The following is a 14539-nucleotide window of genomic DNA, read 5'->3' on the forward strand; positions in this document are numbered from 1 at the left end:
GTGAAGTGTGGAGGTGCGTAGAGGGTGCATGAGTCCGTCGGGGAGAGCAAAGTATTAGATGGGTCGCTGAAAAAGACCTTAAAAATGAACTTCACCTCATATCACGCTCCTGGCCAACCATCATCCCGAATGACATTGTTCTCGCCCGTGATTTGTCGAAAACCGGAGGCGTACGCCTTTTTGGTAAGGAGCTCTAAACGGAACTCCGACCTGTCGTCGACCTTCGCGTTCATCATAATTCATCCTCTCATATTAACCGCTGTGAAGTGGGGTAACCACCAACGAGCGGGTTTTATTGTTGATGCTGAATGACGGGTTGTGTATCGATGATTATACAGGGTGTCCCACCGAAAAAGGGCCAGGGGCTAAAGAAAAAACGGAGTGCTTTACACAAATGGAACCAACTGTACGTGCTTGGCAGTTGTGTGGTCTATCAAAAAACTTTTTTCATCGCCCCTTGTGAATTAATTAGCGGTAATTAATTTTCCAACTTTTTAATAATCGGTTTTAGCTCTCAGATGTCCATGAGAAGGTTGTAGTAGATGTCGAAAGAGACACAACTGAAGTGGTTCGAGGTCGCTATGGCTTGTGGTTTCGTTTTTTTCCGTGCTGAAAAGTCCGGCAATCCGGCACCCGCGCGCGACGATTCCAGCGCCCTCCGGCGTACATTGACCTTGATATTAGCGCTTGGAGACCATCCTTGGGCCACGTCACACAAGAGGAAGATATTTCACCTGTTTCACGGCACACCTATCAGAGTGCACTGCAATCGTCGTGCGCGGGCGCCGAATTATGGGAAGCACTCTGTGGTGCGCGCGGCTTCTGAAACCAATTTTTAAACCCGGGAAAAAACTAAGCCACAAGCCATAGCAACCTCGAACCACTTCAGTTGCGTCTTTTTCGACATGTACTACAACTTCCTTATTGACATCTGAGAGCTAAAACCGATAATTAAAAAGTTGGAAAATTAATTACCGCTAATTAATTGACAAGGGGCGATGAAAAATATATTTTTGGATAGACCACACAACAGCCAAGCACGTACAGTTGGTTCCATTTGTGTAGATCACTCCGTTTTTTCATTAGCCCCTGGCCCTTTTTCAGTGGGACACCCTGTATATGGTGATATGATGGAATGTGAATAAGACTCACCATGATGTAATGTTGAACGAGTTCCTAGGAAAAATGTCGACCTATATGTCCAGAAGTGTGGGTTTTCACATCCCAATTACTCGTTTTATTGCCTGTCCCGCACAGCCGTGTTCTCCAAGCTTGATGTTCCGTTAGAATAACGCTATGCACGACACTATATTACTGCGCAATTAAAATCGACCTTCATTTTCTTTCTGCCCAAGGCAGTGGCTGTAGCTGTCGAGAGCACACTAGTCGACTTTGCATACCGCTCGAAGAGCGTCTGATTTTTTTTCCCGTTGGTGTCCGCTGTACAACAGCGCGCCAACCTGGAACACGGGTGTTATTTCGCGTAACCGGTCCGCGGCAAAGTGTCCCGCCGAATGGCGATCAAGACGATAACCTCTGGCTTGACAGGAAGTTGCGGTTGCGTCGTCGCCAACTGAATACCTTTTCAGAGATAAGACTAGGGTAAGAACGGCGCCTTTTCTTTTTTCTTTTTTTTTTTTTTGTAATTTGAATTAGATGAGGTCGATTGAGGAAGGACGTTCTGATCGTTAAGCTGTGCAGCTTATTGAGCAATCCTTGCTGAACGGAGTCCAAAGAGTCCGCTGCTTGTTGTTTATCTTGTCGTCTCCCGTAGATGTGTTCGATATGGGCTCTTCTGTAGAAACATGCTAGTGTAGTACTCCGTCAGAGAAGTTGAAAGGAAACGGAATAAAAATGCGATGAAACGGAAATGTAATTAAAAATGCATAACCTGGTCTCATTGACACCAGCGCCCTCACAGGGTGAGGAAGGAGTCGAGGTGAGGTGAGAAAAATTTCCACAAAAAAGATTGAGGTGACGCAAAGTGAGGAAAATTTTCAGAAATTGACTGAATTGAGGGAAATTTCCAGAAAACAAAAAAAAAAAAGACTGAAGTGAGAAGAAGTCAGGGGAGTCCTATTAGAAACGACTGGGGCGAGGTGAGATGAGAGGATTTTTTGAGAAAAATGACTGAGGTATAGGTTGAGAAAATTGATTTTGGTTTGATTTGATTTTAAGAGGAAAAAAGAAAATGAAGAAATGTTCAGGAAATTCTTCGAAACGAATTCTACGTGGGATGAGAAGCAGCCTCTGTTTGCAAAAATTGAGGTCAGGGCAGAGATCATGAGGGTTCGCATTGGCTGCCACACCAGATACCCCCCTATCCGTGACCTAAGTTGGTATAGTTCTCCTATTACGACTTAATATTTATTACTACTTATACTACACTCTTAAAAATGAACTTCACCGCGTAGCATGCTGCTAGCCAACCATCATCTCGAATGATACCGTTATCTGCCCTGATTTGTTGAAAACTGGAGGCGTACGCCTTTTTTGTGACAATTATGAACAGCATAAGTGTCACAAAAAAGGCGTACGCCCCCCGTTTTCAACAAATCAGGGCAGATAACGATATCATTCGAGATTATGGTTGGCTAGCAGCGTGCTATGCGGTGAAGTTCAATTTTAAGAGTGTACTCTTACTATTTACTATTACTAATATAATTTATTTACTATTAGTATTGATTAAGAATATAAATGAATAAGGGGGAACACCAAATTTTCGGTAAATGCCTAAGTACGCAAAAAAGAAAAAAAAATGGCTGCTGTTTTCCGGAAAATATCGAGGATCGGAAACCGTGATTATGAGACGCGTCTATACATCGGCCAACGTGCCGCTTTTGGGTTGCATACGACTGCATAGTTGATTCTGTCGTGACTCCGACGGGGCAGGTGTTCACTTTCCCTTCCCGTATACATTCCACAGGGTGAACAGCACAAAACGATGGCCTCGCCTCGCATACTGAATAGCGAAGATCGACAACGCAGCTCATCTTTATACCACGGGGAGGCGCGGCGGTGAATCGTCATCTAAACATCCGGCACACGGAAAAAAATAAATAAATAAGAGGCAGGCGCTGAATATGTATGACTGCCGTTTTGGCATTGGCGGGGGCGAAATTAGAGAATTACCTTGGGGGTCGCATGTGGCTCTGATGGATAAGCGTAAAACACCGGTGATGCTATTACGACGCGTATGGAAATTTTTTTTCTCGTATTTAACGACGTGATGGAATCGCGATTAAACTCCGGCGGAAGTGGTATTACGGAGACGGTTGCCGCATCCAGAAAGTGCAGTTCTGTTCGCGAATATTGGCGCTGCCGACACACACACACACATTGGCGCTGCCGAACTGCGTTCACCCCACTCTAAAAACAGAACTTCACCGCATAGCACGTAGTGTGCCAATCATTGCCCCGAACGATAGGGTTATCGCTTTTGATTCGAGGAGAGAGGGAGGCGTACGCCTTTTTGTGTCAATTACCATGTACCCAAATTGCCACAAAAAGGCGTACGCCCCCTTCTCTTCTCGAATCGGAAGTGATAACCCTATCATTCGTGGCAATGGTTGGCGCACAGCGTGCTATGCGGTGAAGCTCTGTTTTTAGCGTGCACTGTGTGGATGTGTGCCAGTTAAATTGTTCGCTACACTCTTAGAAATGAACTTCACCACATAGCACGCTCTTAGCCAACCATCATCTCGAATGATATCGTTATGTAATTGCCTATCTATCGTATTGCCCTGATTTGTTGAAAACGGGAGGCGTACGATTATTTTTTTTTATTTTTATTTTTTTACAATTATGAACAGCATAAGTGTCACAAAAAAGGTGTACGCCTCCCGTTTTCAACAAACCAGGGCAGATAACGATATCATTCGAGATTATGGTTGGCTAGGAGCGTGCTATGTGGTGAAACTCATTTTTAAGAGTGCAGATGAGCAGTAAAAATCACTTTCCAGTGTGTACATGTCTTTTCTCTCTTTTATTCCGTTTAGCGACGCACACATGTGGACAGGGGTAGAAATGAAAAACAGGAAAGGGCGGGAGACAGGGGTGGGGTTAGTATGCGTCCTGGGCCGACTTCAGGGGGAACCTTGCCGACATTTTTTCTGGAAAGCCTTCCAGAAGTAATTGAATCACCCTTGTTACTACGTGCTCGCAAAAGTAATTAAACAACGGTTACAGATACAAGATCATAATTCAACTTCGTCGCAATTACCGACATTACTGACTGGATGACATTTCCTCTTTTCTCTTTTCCTTCTATTAAACATGTCCCCCAATGTCCATTTAAGTCGGTGGGACCCGTCCGTGTCTACAAGTTGAAAGGAATGAAATGTTGCGGTATATTCCAATAGTAATGGTAATGGTATATTCCATAGAGACTTATGTATCACATCACCGAACAGAAGCGAACGGTGCATATCTTCACGACATAGTCACTACATTTTAATGAACATACAGAGAAGGTGATGTGATCTGATACAGATAAGGACTCAGTGAAAGATAAATGCCATTTGTGTGTGTGTGCCTTAGAACAGCCTTGGAGATACAGCTTTTTAGTTCCTCATTTATTATCTGAGAGGCTAAATATGAACATACATAAAATCATAATACATAACACATAAAAGTTACATAAAATCAGTCTTCGCTTACGCTTCGCAAGTATTATTTTACGGTGCAATCCTATGAAAAATATTGGGAAGTGTCCCCAGCATTCGATACTCCATTTCTTGGTTGAATACGAGCAGACAATTTTCAAGTGGTCATTTCTCAGGGATAGTACCGGCTGCTTCAGCAAGTTCAACAATACTGATTCAACAAATCAGGTGACGGTGAATGACAAAATTTGCCACTCATCATCATTCACATAAAGCTGTTCTTGTTGCCACTTAAATTGGGGGTCAGTAGCCCTGGACACACTGCTGGTCAGTATGTGATACGAAAAAATGAAGCGAAGGGTAGATAATGATCGTGTACGCATTAATGTAATGATATCCGTACACTCCATATTTTGTGGCGCAGACGAGTTATTCCAAGTAGAGCAAGCAACACTGGACACGCGGAAGATCTATGAAACGCTGAAATGTCTGGCAACGTTGCTGTCAACTTTCGCACGCGTCGTCTGCATTGATAGCAAGCTGACCAGCGCGAATCCGTACACTCGTTTATTTTGTGCTATTGATTTTTAATCATTCATTTATATCTTTATTTTATTTTTATTTTATTTTTAATCATTCATTTGTACTGACGGTACATAAGGATTATGCCTCAAGTACAGCCTACATGATCATGCAGCGGCATCATTGTGATGCAACGTCCGGTTACGTTGTTAGCAGATTTTGCACGCGTCGTCTGCGTGAAAAACAAGCAGACGACTGATGCACGCAGAAACCGTTGGGGAGGCGGAGAGAAAGGCGGCTCACGACCAAAAGAGATTCTCACGATCCTACCAAGGCCTTTGATGCCATACGCACAGTTCTATAAGGGAGGGTGAGTTTATAAACAGACCTAGTTTAATGGCACGAAGCTTGGCTGCAAATCCTAATAAGATTATGAGTCGAGTACTTGCCGGAGATATATAGCGACCTTGGATGTCATTTTTGTGGCGGGACAATGGGTAACCGGGCATTCATTGTCCTTCATCTGCTGTTTCCGTATTGTTGTATAAATAAGGACGCTCGACTCAGTGATCAGAGTTATGGCATTTGGATCCGTATCGTATATCAGTGAGAAATAATTACAGGGACATTGCGTAGGTGTTGATTGCGTTGGAGATTAGTGTTGCAGTCGACCGCAAGAAACGTGTTTTTGAGATGAACAAGAGCTGTAGTTCTTGAGATAAAAGAAGCAAACCGAAGGCGACTTTCCAGACGAACGTCGGTCCAGTTCCCCCTGAAGTCGGCCCAGGACGCATACTAACCCCCCTGTCTCCTCTGTTTTCCCGCTGTCCTCTCTACATCTGTCCACCTCTGTACACTCTTAGAAAAAAGGGTGGAGTAGTTACACCTTTTAGGAGGTAATAGTTGTCGCATATGTTGTGCCTATAATACGGTTGCAAATTTCTACCTGCTACCTCACTCTCTGCCACGCGAATGATAGGGTTACCGCTTCTGCTTCGGTGATCGAGGGGGGCGTACGCCTTTTCGTAGCAATTCTGATATATGAGAATTGCTTTTACCCATCCTTTTACACCCTTTATCAGGCGCTAAGTTGACCTACACTCTTAAAAATGAACTTCACTGCATAGCACGCTCCTAGCCTACCATCATCTCGAGTGATATCGTTATCTGCCCTGATTTGTTAAAAACGGGGGGCGTACGCCTTTTTTGTGACACTTATGCTGTTCATAACTGTCACAAAAAAGGCGTACACCCACCGTTTTCAACAAATCAGGGCAGATAACGATATCATCCGCGATGTTGGTTGGCTATGAGCGTGCTATGCGGTGAAGTTCATTTTTAAGAGTGTAGGTGGTAACTATAAAAGTTACCACCTTTTCACACCATTTATTTTTTTCTTTGAGTGTACGCCGCTCATGGCCACAGTTGCTTCGTGGCGCTAACACTGATTTTTTTTTTTTTTTAAGTTGGTAAAAAGGAAAATCACGAGACACTGTTCGTGGAGCACCACCACCTGGACTGGCACAGATCTGTGACTGATGATGATGAATGACGCTATTAGACACTTCCAGCAACATATATCACATCATTCAAACTTGCTTCATCAGACACGTCAGATTCTCATTTGAGGATCACATGCATTGTATGAGAAGAGCCAGTGTCCGAGGATGAAAAAGTGTTTTGCGACCGTGGACGAGGGAAGGTGAGGTCAGCCAAGCAGCTTTTGTCTCGGCACAACCCGGGTCGGCGATTGCACACGACTGGATCCCATCTTTTTTTCCGGGGTCACGCTCCCCTGCGTGCACGAACGAGCTGCGTGATTTGAATGCGTATGTTGGGAGGCAGTATACGGCGGGATGTACACACATATTGTTGAGTGTCGTGCGGGGGCCATAGAAGTGTTCGACAGCGAGTATAGGAACCTGTTATTAACGCCGCGCGGAACACTCCATTATGCAAAGCTGTAGTAAAGTATAAGGGAAGAGAAAGTGGAAAAAGTAATGTGGCGAATGGCACACGCGCACGAATACAAACATCGTACACTCTTAAAAATGAACTTCACCACATAGCACGCTCCTAGCCAACCATCATCCCGAGTGACATCGTTCTCTCCCCTGATTTGTTGAAAACGGCAGGCGTACGCCTTTTTGTGACACTTATGTAGAAATGTTAATTGTCACAAAAAGGCGGACGCCTCCCGTTTTCAACAAATCATGGGAGAGAACGATGTCACTCGGGATGATGGTTGGCTAGGAGCGTGCTATGTGGTGAAGTTCATTTTTAAGAGTGTACACATACACTCTTAAAAATGAACTTCACCGCATAGCACGTCCCTAGCCAACCATGATCTCGAGTGATATCGCTGTCTGCCCTGATTTGTTGAAAACGGGAGGCGTACGCCTTTTTTGTGACACTTATGCTGTTCATAATTGTCACAGAAAAGGCGTACGCCTCCCGTTTTTAACAAATCAGGGCAGATAACGATATCATTCGAGATCATAGTTGGCTAGGAGCGTGCTATATGCGGTGAAGTTCATTTTTAAGAGTGCATACACTCTCAAAAATGAACTTCACCACATAGCACGCTCTCATAGCCAACCATCATCCCGAACGACAACGTTCTCGCCCCCGAATTTCAGAAAACGAGAGGCGGACCCTATTTTGTGCCGTACATAATAGCCACAAAATAGGCTCCGCCTCTCGTTTTCAACAAATCCGGGGCGAGAACATTGTCATTCGGGATAATGGTTGGCTATAAGAGCGTGCTATGTGGTGAAGTTCATTTTTAAGAGTGTATATGCCTAATAACTTCTTTGGATTGTGTGTTAGCGCCGCGAAGCAACGGTAGCTATGAGTGGCGTGCAGATGTGGACAGCAGGAAGGAGTGGGGCGAGGGGTGTTAGTATGCGTCCTGGGCCTACTTCAGGGGAAACTGTGCCGACATTCGTCTGGAAAGTTCTTCTGAAAACCCACGCAAAACCCTCAGAGAGCACACAGCCGGGTGGTACACTCTTAGAAATGAACCTCACCACATAGCACGCTCCTAGCCAACCATAATCTCGAATGATATCTTTATCTGCCCTGATTTGTTGAAAACGGGAGGCGTACGCCTTTTTTGTGACAATTATGAACAGCATAAGTGTCACAAAAAGGCGTACGCCTCCCGTTTTCAAGAGGGCAGATAACGATATCATTCGAGATTATGGTTGGCTAGGAGCGCGCTATGTGGTGAAGTTCATTTTTAAGAGTGTAGGATTTGAACCCACTACCTCCCAGTTGCACGACCTCCCAGCCGCGACAAAAATATGTAAACCGAAACCAATTAATTACTGCAACAAATGACCCGCTTCGGTGGCAGATTTTTCTCCAGAAGGTCTCCAGTCCCAAAAGGGACAGCACCCATTTTAATGCCGATAGCGCCCTGCTTTAGAAGTTATGCTTTTATTTATTTATTTATTTTTTTACGAAACTCATTTGAATTTGGATTTAAATAATGAGCGCTTGTAGGTAGCATCGGACAGATACTCGTAAAAAAGAAAGTTCGTCGTTCGGTGCACCCGTTCGCGGGGATTTATTTAGCCTGGGGATTTAACTGAGATACGCCACCCCGTATTTCGTACCTTTACCTTGTGCGCACCTTTTCCTTTCCTCAAAGCTACCACCTCAGTCTCGTCCTTTTAGCGGCCCCGTTTATTCAGCGCCCTCGTTGACAGACTCACGTACCGTTGACCCTTCAGGGGCATTCTTTCCGTCGCCGGATTAATAATCACGTGACAAAACATTTATAAACGGTTACCTTTAAGACAATGATGGTAATATCTAGCCCGTGGCAAAACTCAGCTCAACAATCCCTTAGTTGCACAGTCGCTGTGTGTATGATTGAGAGGTGCAACTAAAGCTCAGGACATAATCGCCCGTCCAAGTAGAATACGATGACGCAACTTGATGTTCATAACGATTGCCGTAACGTCGATCATATATAGGAAAGAGCGCGTCGTTACGAATTAATAGCGGGCTACCATTTTTTCCGGGATAATTTTCCTTTCGTCTGTGGGTTGTGAGAACGTCGCAAGTCCGGGCCATGTCCTCAAATTTCTCCTCGATGGAGTAATTGGGGTCAGCGCCTGAATTGTGGAGTGCCGCACATTTAAAACAGAACTTCACCACGTAACCACACGCTGAAGTCGTCAAGTCGTGCCATTTCATTCTTTAGTGCCTCATTCTCACCCTCAACGCATCAACATCATCTTTTTTTAAAGTCATCTCATCAGTCTTTCACCGTTTGTTAGTCATCTTATTTGAAAGTCATCTTCGTCTTTAATCTATCTCATCCTTCTTTCACCGTTTGTTAGTTTATCCTTTATTTCCTAATTGTTTTCTTTTTATTTATTTTATTCTTCTTTCCTCCCTTTTTTTCTTTGTTCTAATAAATATACCCCCCCACACACACACATACACTCTGAAGATCACGCGCTTAAAACTGAGCTTCACCGCATAGCACACACCAGCCATCGTCCTGACACTATCGTTCTCTCCCCTAATTTGTTGAAAACGGAAGTACGCCCTTTTGTGACACTTTGCAGGTATACGTTAATGGACCTTTTTCCCAACGCCTCTGCGCATGCTCTGTGACCCTGACGGCGCCGAAGAAGGTTCCCTATATATTCAATAGATGGCGTCAATATGGCACCGCCAGTATAGGATGCCGCCCTTTTTGCAAAGAGGGCGCAAGTGTCGAGGCACCCTCGACTATGCTTTGCGCGCGCCGATCGTGTTTCGCTGGACAGCCGCTAGGATACGACACGAGTGTGAAAAAGCTTAATTGTCACAAAAAGGCGTACGTCCCCCGGTTTCCAAAGGGGCGATAACCATGGCGATAACGGTATCATTTTTGCACTCTAAGAACAGGTGATATAGCGGTGGCGTGATATTTCCGAACGGTCAGCCTCTTGTCTGGCGGCATGTTGCTCGGGGGCGGATCACGCGTCCGGGGCCGACTTCCCAGTGAACTGTGCCATGTCTTAAAGCGCTTGAGGAAGACCCAGGGAAAACAACCAGGCAACACAGCCGGCGCCCAGATTCGAACCCGGGACACCTCGCACTTCCCGGGTGGGATGTGTCCCGGGTCCCTGTGAAGTCGACCCACGGCGCACGTTCCCCCTCCCTCCTGCAAAGGCCAACCATTATCACTCCCGAGTTGTGGAAAACGCACAGTTTACGCCTCTTTGCGACACCTAACACACACACCTATCACCTATCACGTCTGCTAAGTGCGCAGTACGCCACTCCCGATATTCCGGGCTCAACCCGCTCAACATAACACGGGGCGGAACTTCGGTTCCGTGTGCAATGCTTTTTTTTTTTTATTCCGTTGGAATATTCCGTGAGCATGCATGCCGCTCGTGTGAGCACAAGGTTACTGGGATATGGTACATCTACATATACTATGAGATTCACAGATAACAGGACAGGGCGGGGACGCTGTTTTATTTGTATTTTTATTTATTTTATTTTATTTTTTATTTTTTTGCAAAGTCTTTAGTCGGGTGTTTATTCAAAGTGTCTAGTATTATGGGATTAGCAGAATTCGTCGGGTGACGAACTCAATTTCTCCCGTTCTAACTCAAACTCAATATTCGTTGGTGGTATAACCTGCTGAAGGCTGGAAGGTGGTGGGTTTCAAATCCTACCACCCACCTGTGCTGTCTGAGGTTTTTCCTGGGTTTTCCAGCTGACTTTCCAGACAAATGTCGGCACAGTTCCCCCTGAAGTCGGCCCAGAACGCATATACTAACCCTCCTGCGGCCCCCATTCCTTGCTGCTGTCCTCTCTCCATCTGTCCGCATCCGTATGCCGTTCATAGCCACAGTTGCTTCGAGGCGCTAGCACGGTATAATAACAAAAAAAATCAGAACTTCACCACAAAGCACGCTTCCGTAGCCAGCCACCGTCCCGAACGGCACCGTCCTCCCACCTGATTTGTTCAATACGAGATACGTACGTCCTTTCGTGACACTTATGCGGTTACGTTAATTGTCACAAAAAGGCGCACGCACCGCTCTTCCCGCAAATCAGGGGCGATGACAGTATCATTATCTGCAATGATTGGCCTTCTTGATTGGCCTCGGTGTTATGCATGCTGCAATTACGCAGACAATTCACTCACCATCATTCAACTCAGGATCTACGCTCTTAAAAACGAACTTCACCGCATCGCACGCTCCTAGCCAACCATCATCTCGAATGATATCGTTATTTGCCCCGATCTGTTGAAAACGAGAGGTGTACGGCTTTTTTGTGACGCTTATATGCTGTTCGAAATTGTCACAAAAAGGCGTGCGCCTCTCGTTTGGAACAAATCAGGGCAGATAACGATATCATTCGAGATGATGGTTGGCTAGGGGCGTGCTCTGCGGTGAAGTTCATTTCTAAGAGTGTACATCATCGCGACTGTGGCTCCTCCCTACGAGTGACGTCATCAATAAACCCTGTAAGGACGCTGCCGCCATGGTACCTGTCCGTAAGACCACGGGGTAAAAGACTGACTGCACTCGTCATGAGGACTTTCAAAAACGTGCATTGTACGTGTGTACTGGGCATGCGCTTCTCGTGCAGTTCTTGCGACGTAAGTTTTCGTAAAATTCTTCACTTGCCCATTTTCATTGCGTCTTGTCGCAGCATGATTAAGCAGACGGTTGTGCCCGGCAGGCATTGTGCTCGGTCTGTGTCTCGGTGAAACGGGACCAAGTAAGACAATCGACCTTTGTGTACGAGGTCCGCTTTTCATAATTGGACTGCGTAACTCGGTAAAGCCGCTTTCGTTGCGCTTTTCGCAATGCTTTTGTTAGGCATCCTAGCCTAACGGAAATGAAAAGCGCCGCTGTCAGGTGAATTCGGTATTTGTTGACATCGGACAAGAACTCTTCGTTTGTCTCCGAAATACAATGACTTCGACGCGTTCTGGTCGAGAGTGAGAGCGAGTGAGTAAGAACATTACTTAAGTTTAAGGTAGGAATACCCATGCACCATCTAATTTATGAGATGACCACTCCTCAACCCGTTCGCTTAAAGGGAGACCTTGCAAAGATAAAAAGGAAAAAAAAAAGGTGAGCATTATACCGAACGCGAACCGCCCCCTCGATATCGAATAAAATATTCGCATTCATTTTGCGCGAGTAATTAATTCGTAAATGATGACAATAGCAAACCGAAACCGAAATGCGAAGAGCAGAAGACAGAGCGCCATACAACGGCGGTTCGTCCGGAGGAAGATTTCGTGACGTCACCCTGCATTGCCCGTCTGCTTCCAAGCCTGCATTCTTTCTCTCTTGCCGGATGCCGGATGATGTCAGCAGTGTGTTGCTTTCAGCGCCCTCTCTCTTCACAGAGGCGAAGCGCTCGCATCGTAATAATTCTGCGTAGAATCTGAGTGGTTTTGGACCGAGATATTTCGTACACATGTTCCTGACATCCACGGATATACCCCAACCTTTGTGGTAATGTGGTGCTGATTTTGTTGAAGTTGAAGTAGGAAGTTGAAGTTGAAGAAGGATTCTCGAAGGTCGCTTAGAAGGGACGACACACTGCACGGCTGCAAATACTAATTTGTATAGTTCATTACCACGGCGTGTCTCATCTTGCCCCACGTGATGTCTAATCTTTTCCCCGAGGGTTGGGACAAGATGAGACAACCTGCATTTTTTTAATTTCTTGTTCTGTGTTTACCTTACACCGGCTACGTACGTTATGCATTTACAGGTCAGAAGCTCTAGACCAGAGATGTGCTGTAACTACTTTTTTAGTAGTTTGACTATAACTACTAACTACTACATCACAGCCGCACTAGTTAAAGCTATTTTGAAACTACTAGGATGTAGTTGTTTAACTACATTTCTAACTACTCTGATACTTTGTGCGCGTCGTTATATCTATATGATGGCTTAGGCCTAGAAATAGCGCGTGGGTGCATGGGAAGCGAGAAAACAGTGGGCTCCCACACTCGGAACAATTACTATAGCGCAGCACGCGCCCCTCCAAACAGTACTGATATTGTGATATGTCATGCAATGATACAGTCATGGCCTCCAATCTGACGACGGCAGAAAAAGACGTATCCTTTCTGCTCATGTGCCTCTGAAACAAAAAATGATGCCAGTGAGCTTTGTGCTAAGGCCGTGAAGCATACGAAATGCTAAGGGAAAAAATTCGAAGTAGTTATAGCCCGCTATAATCCAATTACTGTCGTTACTAAAAAAAAAAAAATAGTGATAGGTTTAGCTATAGTACTTGTAACTACCATTTTGTAGTTTAACTAGTAGCTTAACTACAAGTAGTTAACTACTGCACATCCCCGCTATATAGACCCCTGAGAATGCGCCTATGGATAGTTTTTTTTTTTTACAGGAAAAATAAAAAATTTGTATTCAATTGCAAATTTTTGTCTCATCTTGCCCCAACTTTCGGATGCAATCCTTCTCTGGTCAGCGACACGAGCAGTTGCGACAGTTCTATCATGGTGGCGGACAGCCAGTGGTTAACCCAGAATTTCGTTCATGTTGGACTCTCCAAGGAGGTGCATTTACGTGCTTTTAACTAAATATTGCTCAATCCCACAAAATTTTAGGGGGGCACCTCTCGTTTTCAACAAATCAGTGGCGAGAACGTTGTTATTCGGGATGATGGTTGGCTAGGAGCGTGCTATGTGGTGAAACTCATTTTTAAGTGTGTAGGGGGACGAATTGTTGCAATCGACCATCACACGTAGTGCACGTGCAGCATGGAATGGCGACATAATGCACTCCCGCCGTCAAAGAGGAACAAGACGTAGCCGTCCATATATAGGAACCTGTCGGAAGCCGGAAGTCCATAGAAACTGCTATATACATGCGGAGTGTCATTGATGCGGACTTCTTGGAGCAAGGAGTCACGATTAATGGCGCAATTCTCAGAAAAAAGGCCTGGGATGTTGTCCGGAAGGGCCATTTTTTCCTCGTGACATTGCCTGGCCTCACGCAGCGAATCTGACGGTATAGCAACTAGAGCACTGCACGGGCCTAATTTTCAGGTCCAGGCCCGGCTGCTACGACCCGCACCCGGCCCGGGCCCAGCCCGTACCCAGCTGGTTCCATGCTCAGGCCTGTTCGCAGCCCGCCTCTGCTCTATGTGTTCTCGAGGCCTTGGGTGAAGCGACGCTCCTACTGTTGCCCAAATCGCCCAACTGCTTTCGTCTTGTCGGCAAACATCTCAGCACGCCCGCCACGCCAATCGTCCCCAGGTGCGTGCGAGTGCACGTGTGAAATCAAGACCCATCACGCGAAATAAGCGTGATCACATATAAAAATAGTGATAGTTCTCAGATGAGAATACCATGATATGCCGCACCCAATGAAAAAAAAAAAGTGACACGAAAATTC

This window comes from Ornithodoros turicata, chromosome 10, assembly GCF_037126465.1.
Source record: "Ornithodoros turicata isolate Travis chromosome 10, ASM3712646v1, whole genome shotgun sequence".
Classification (NCBI taxonomy): Eukaryota; Metazoa; Arthropoda; class Arachnida; order Ixodida; family Argasidae; genus Ornithodoros; species Ornithodoros turicata.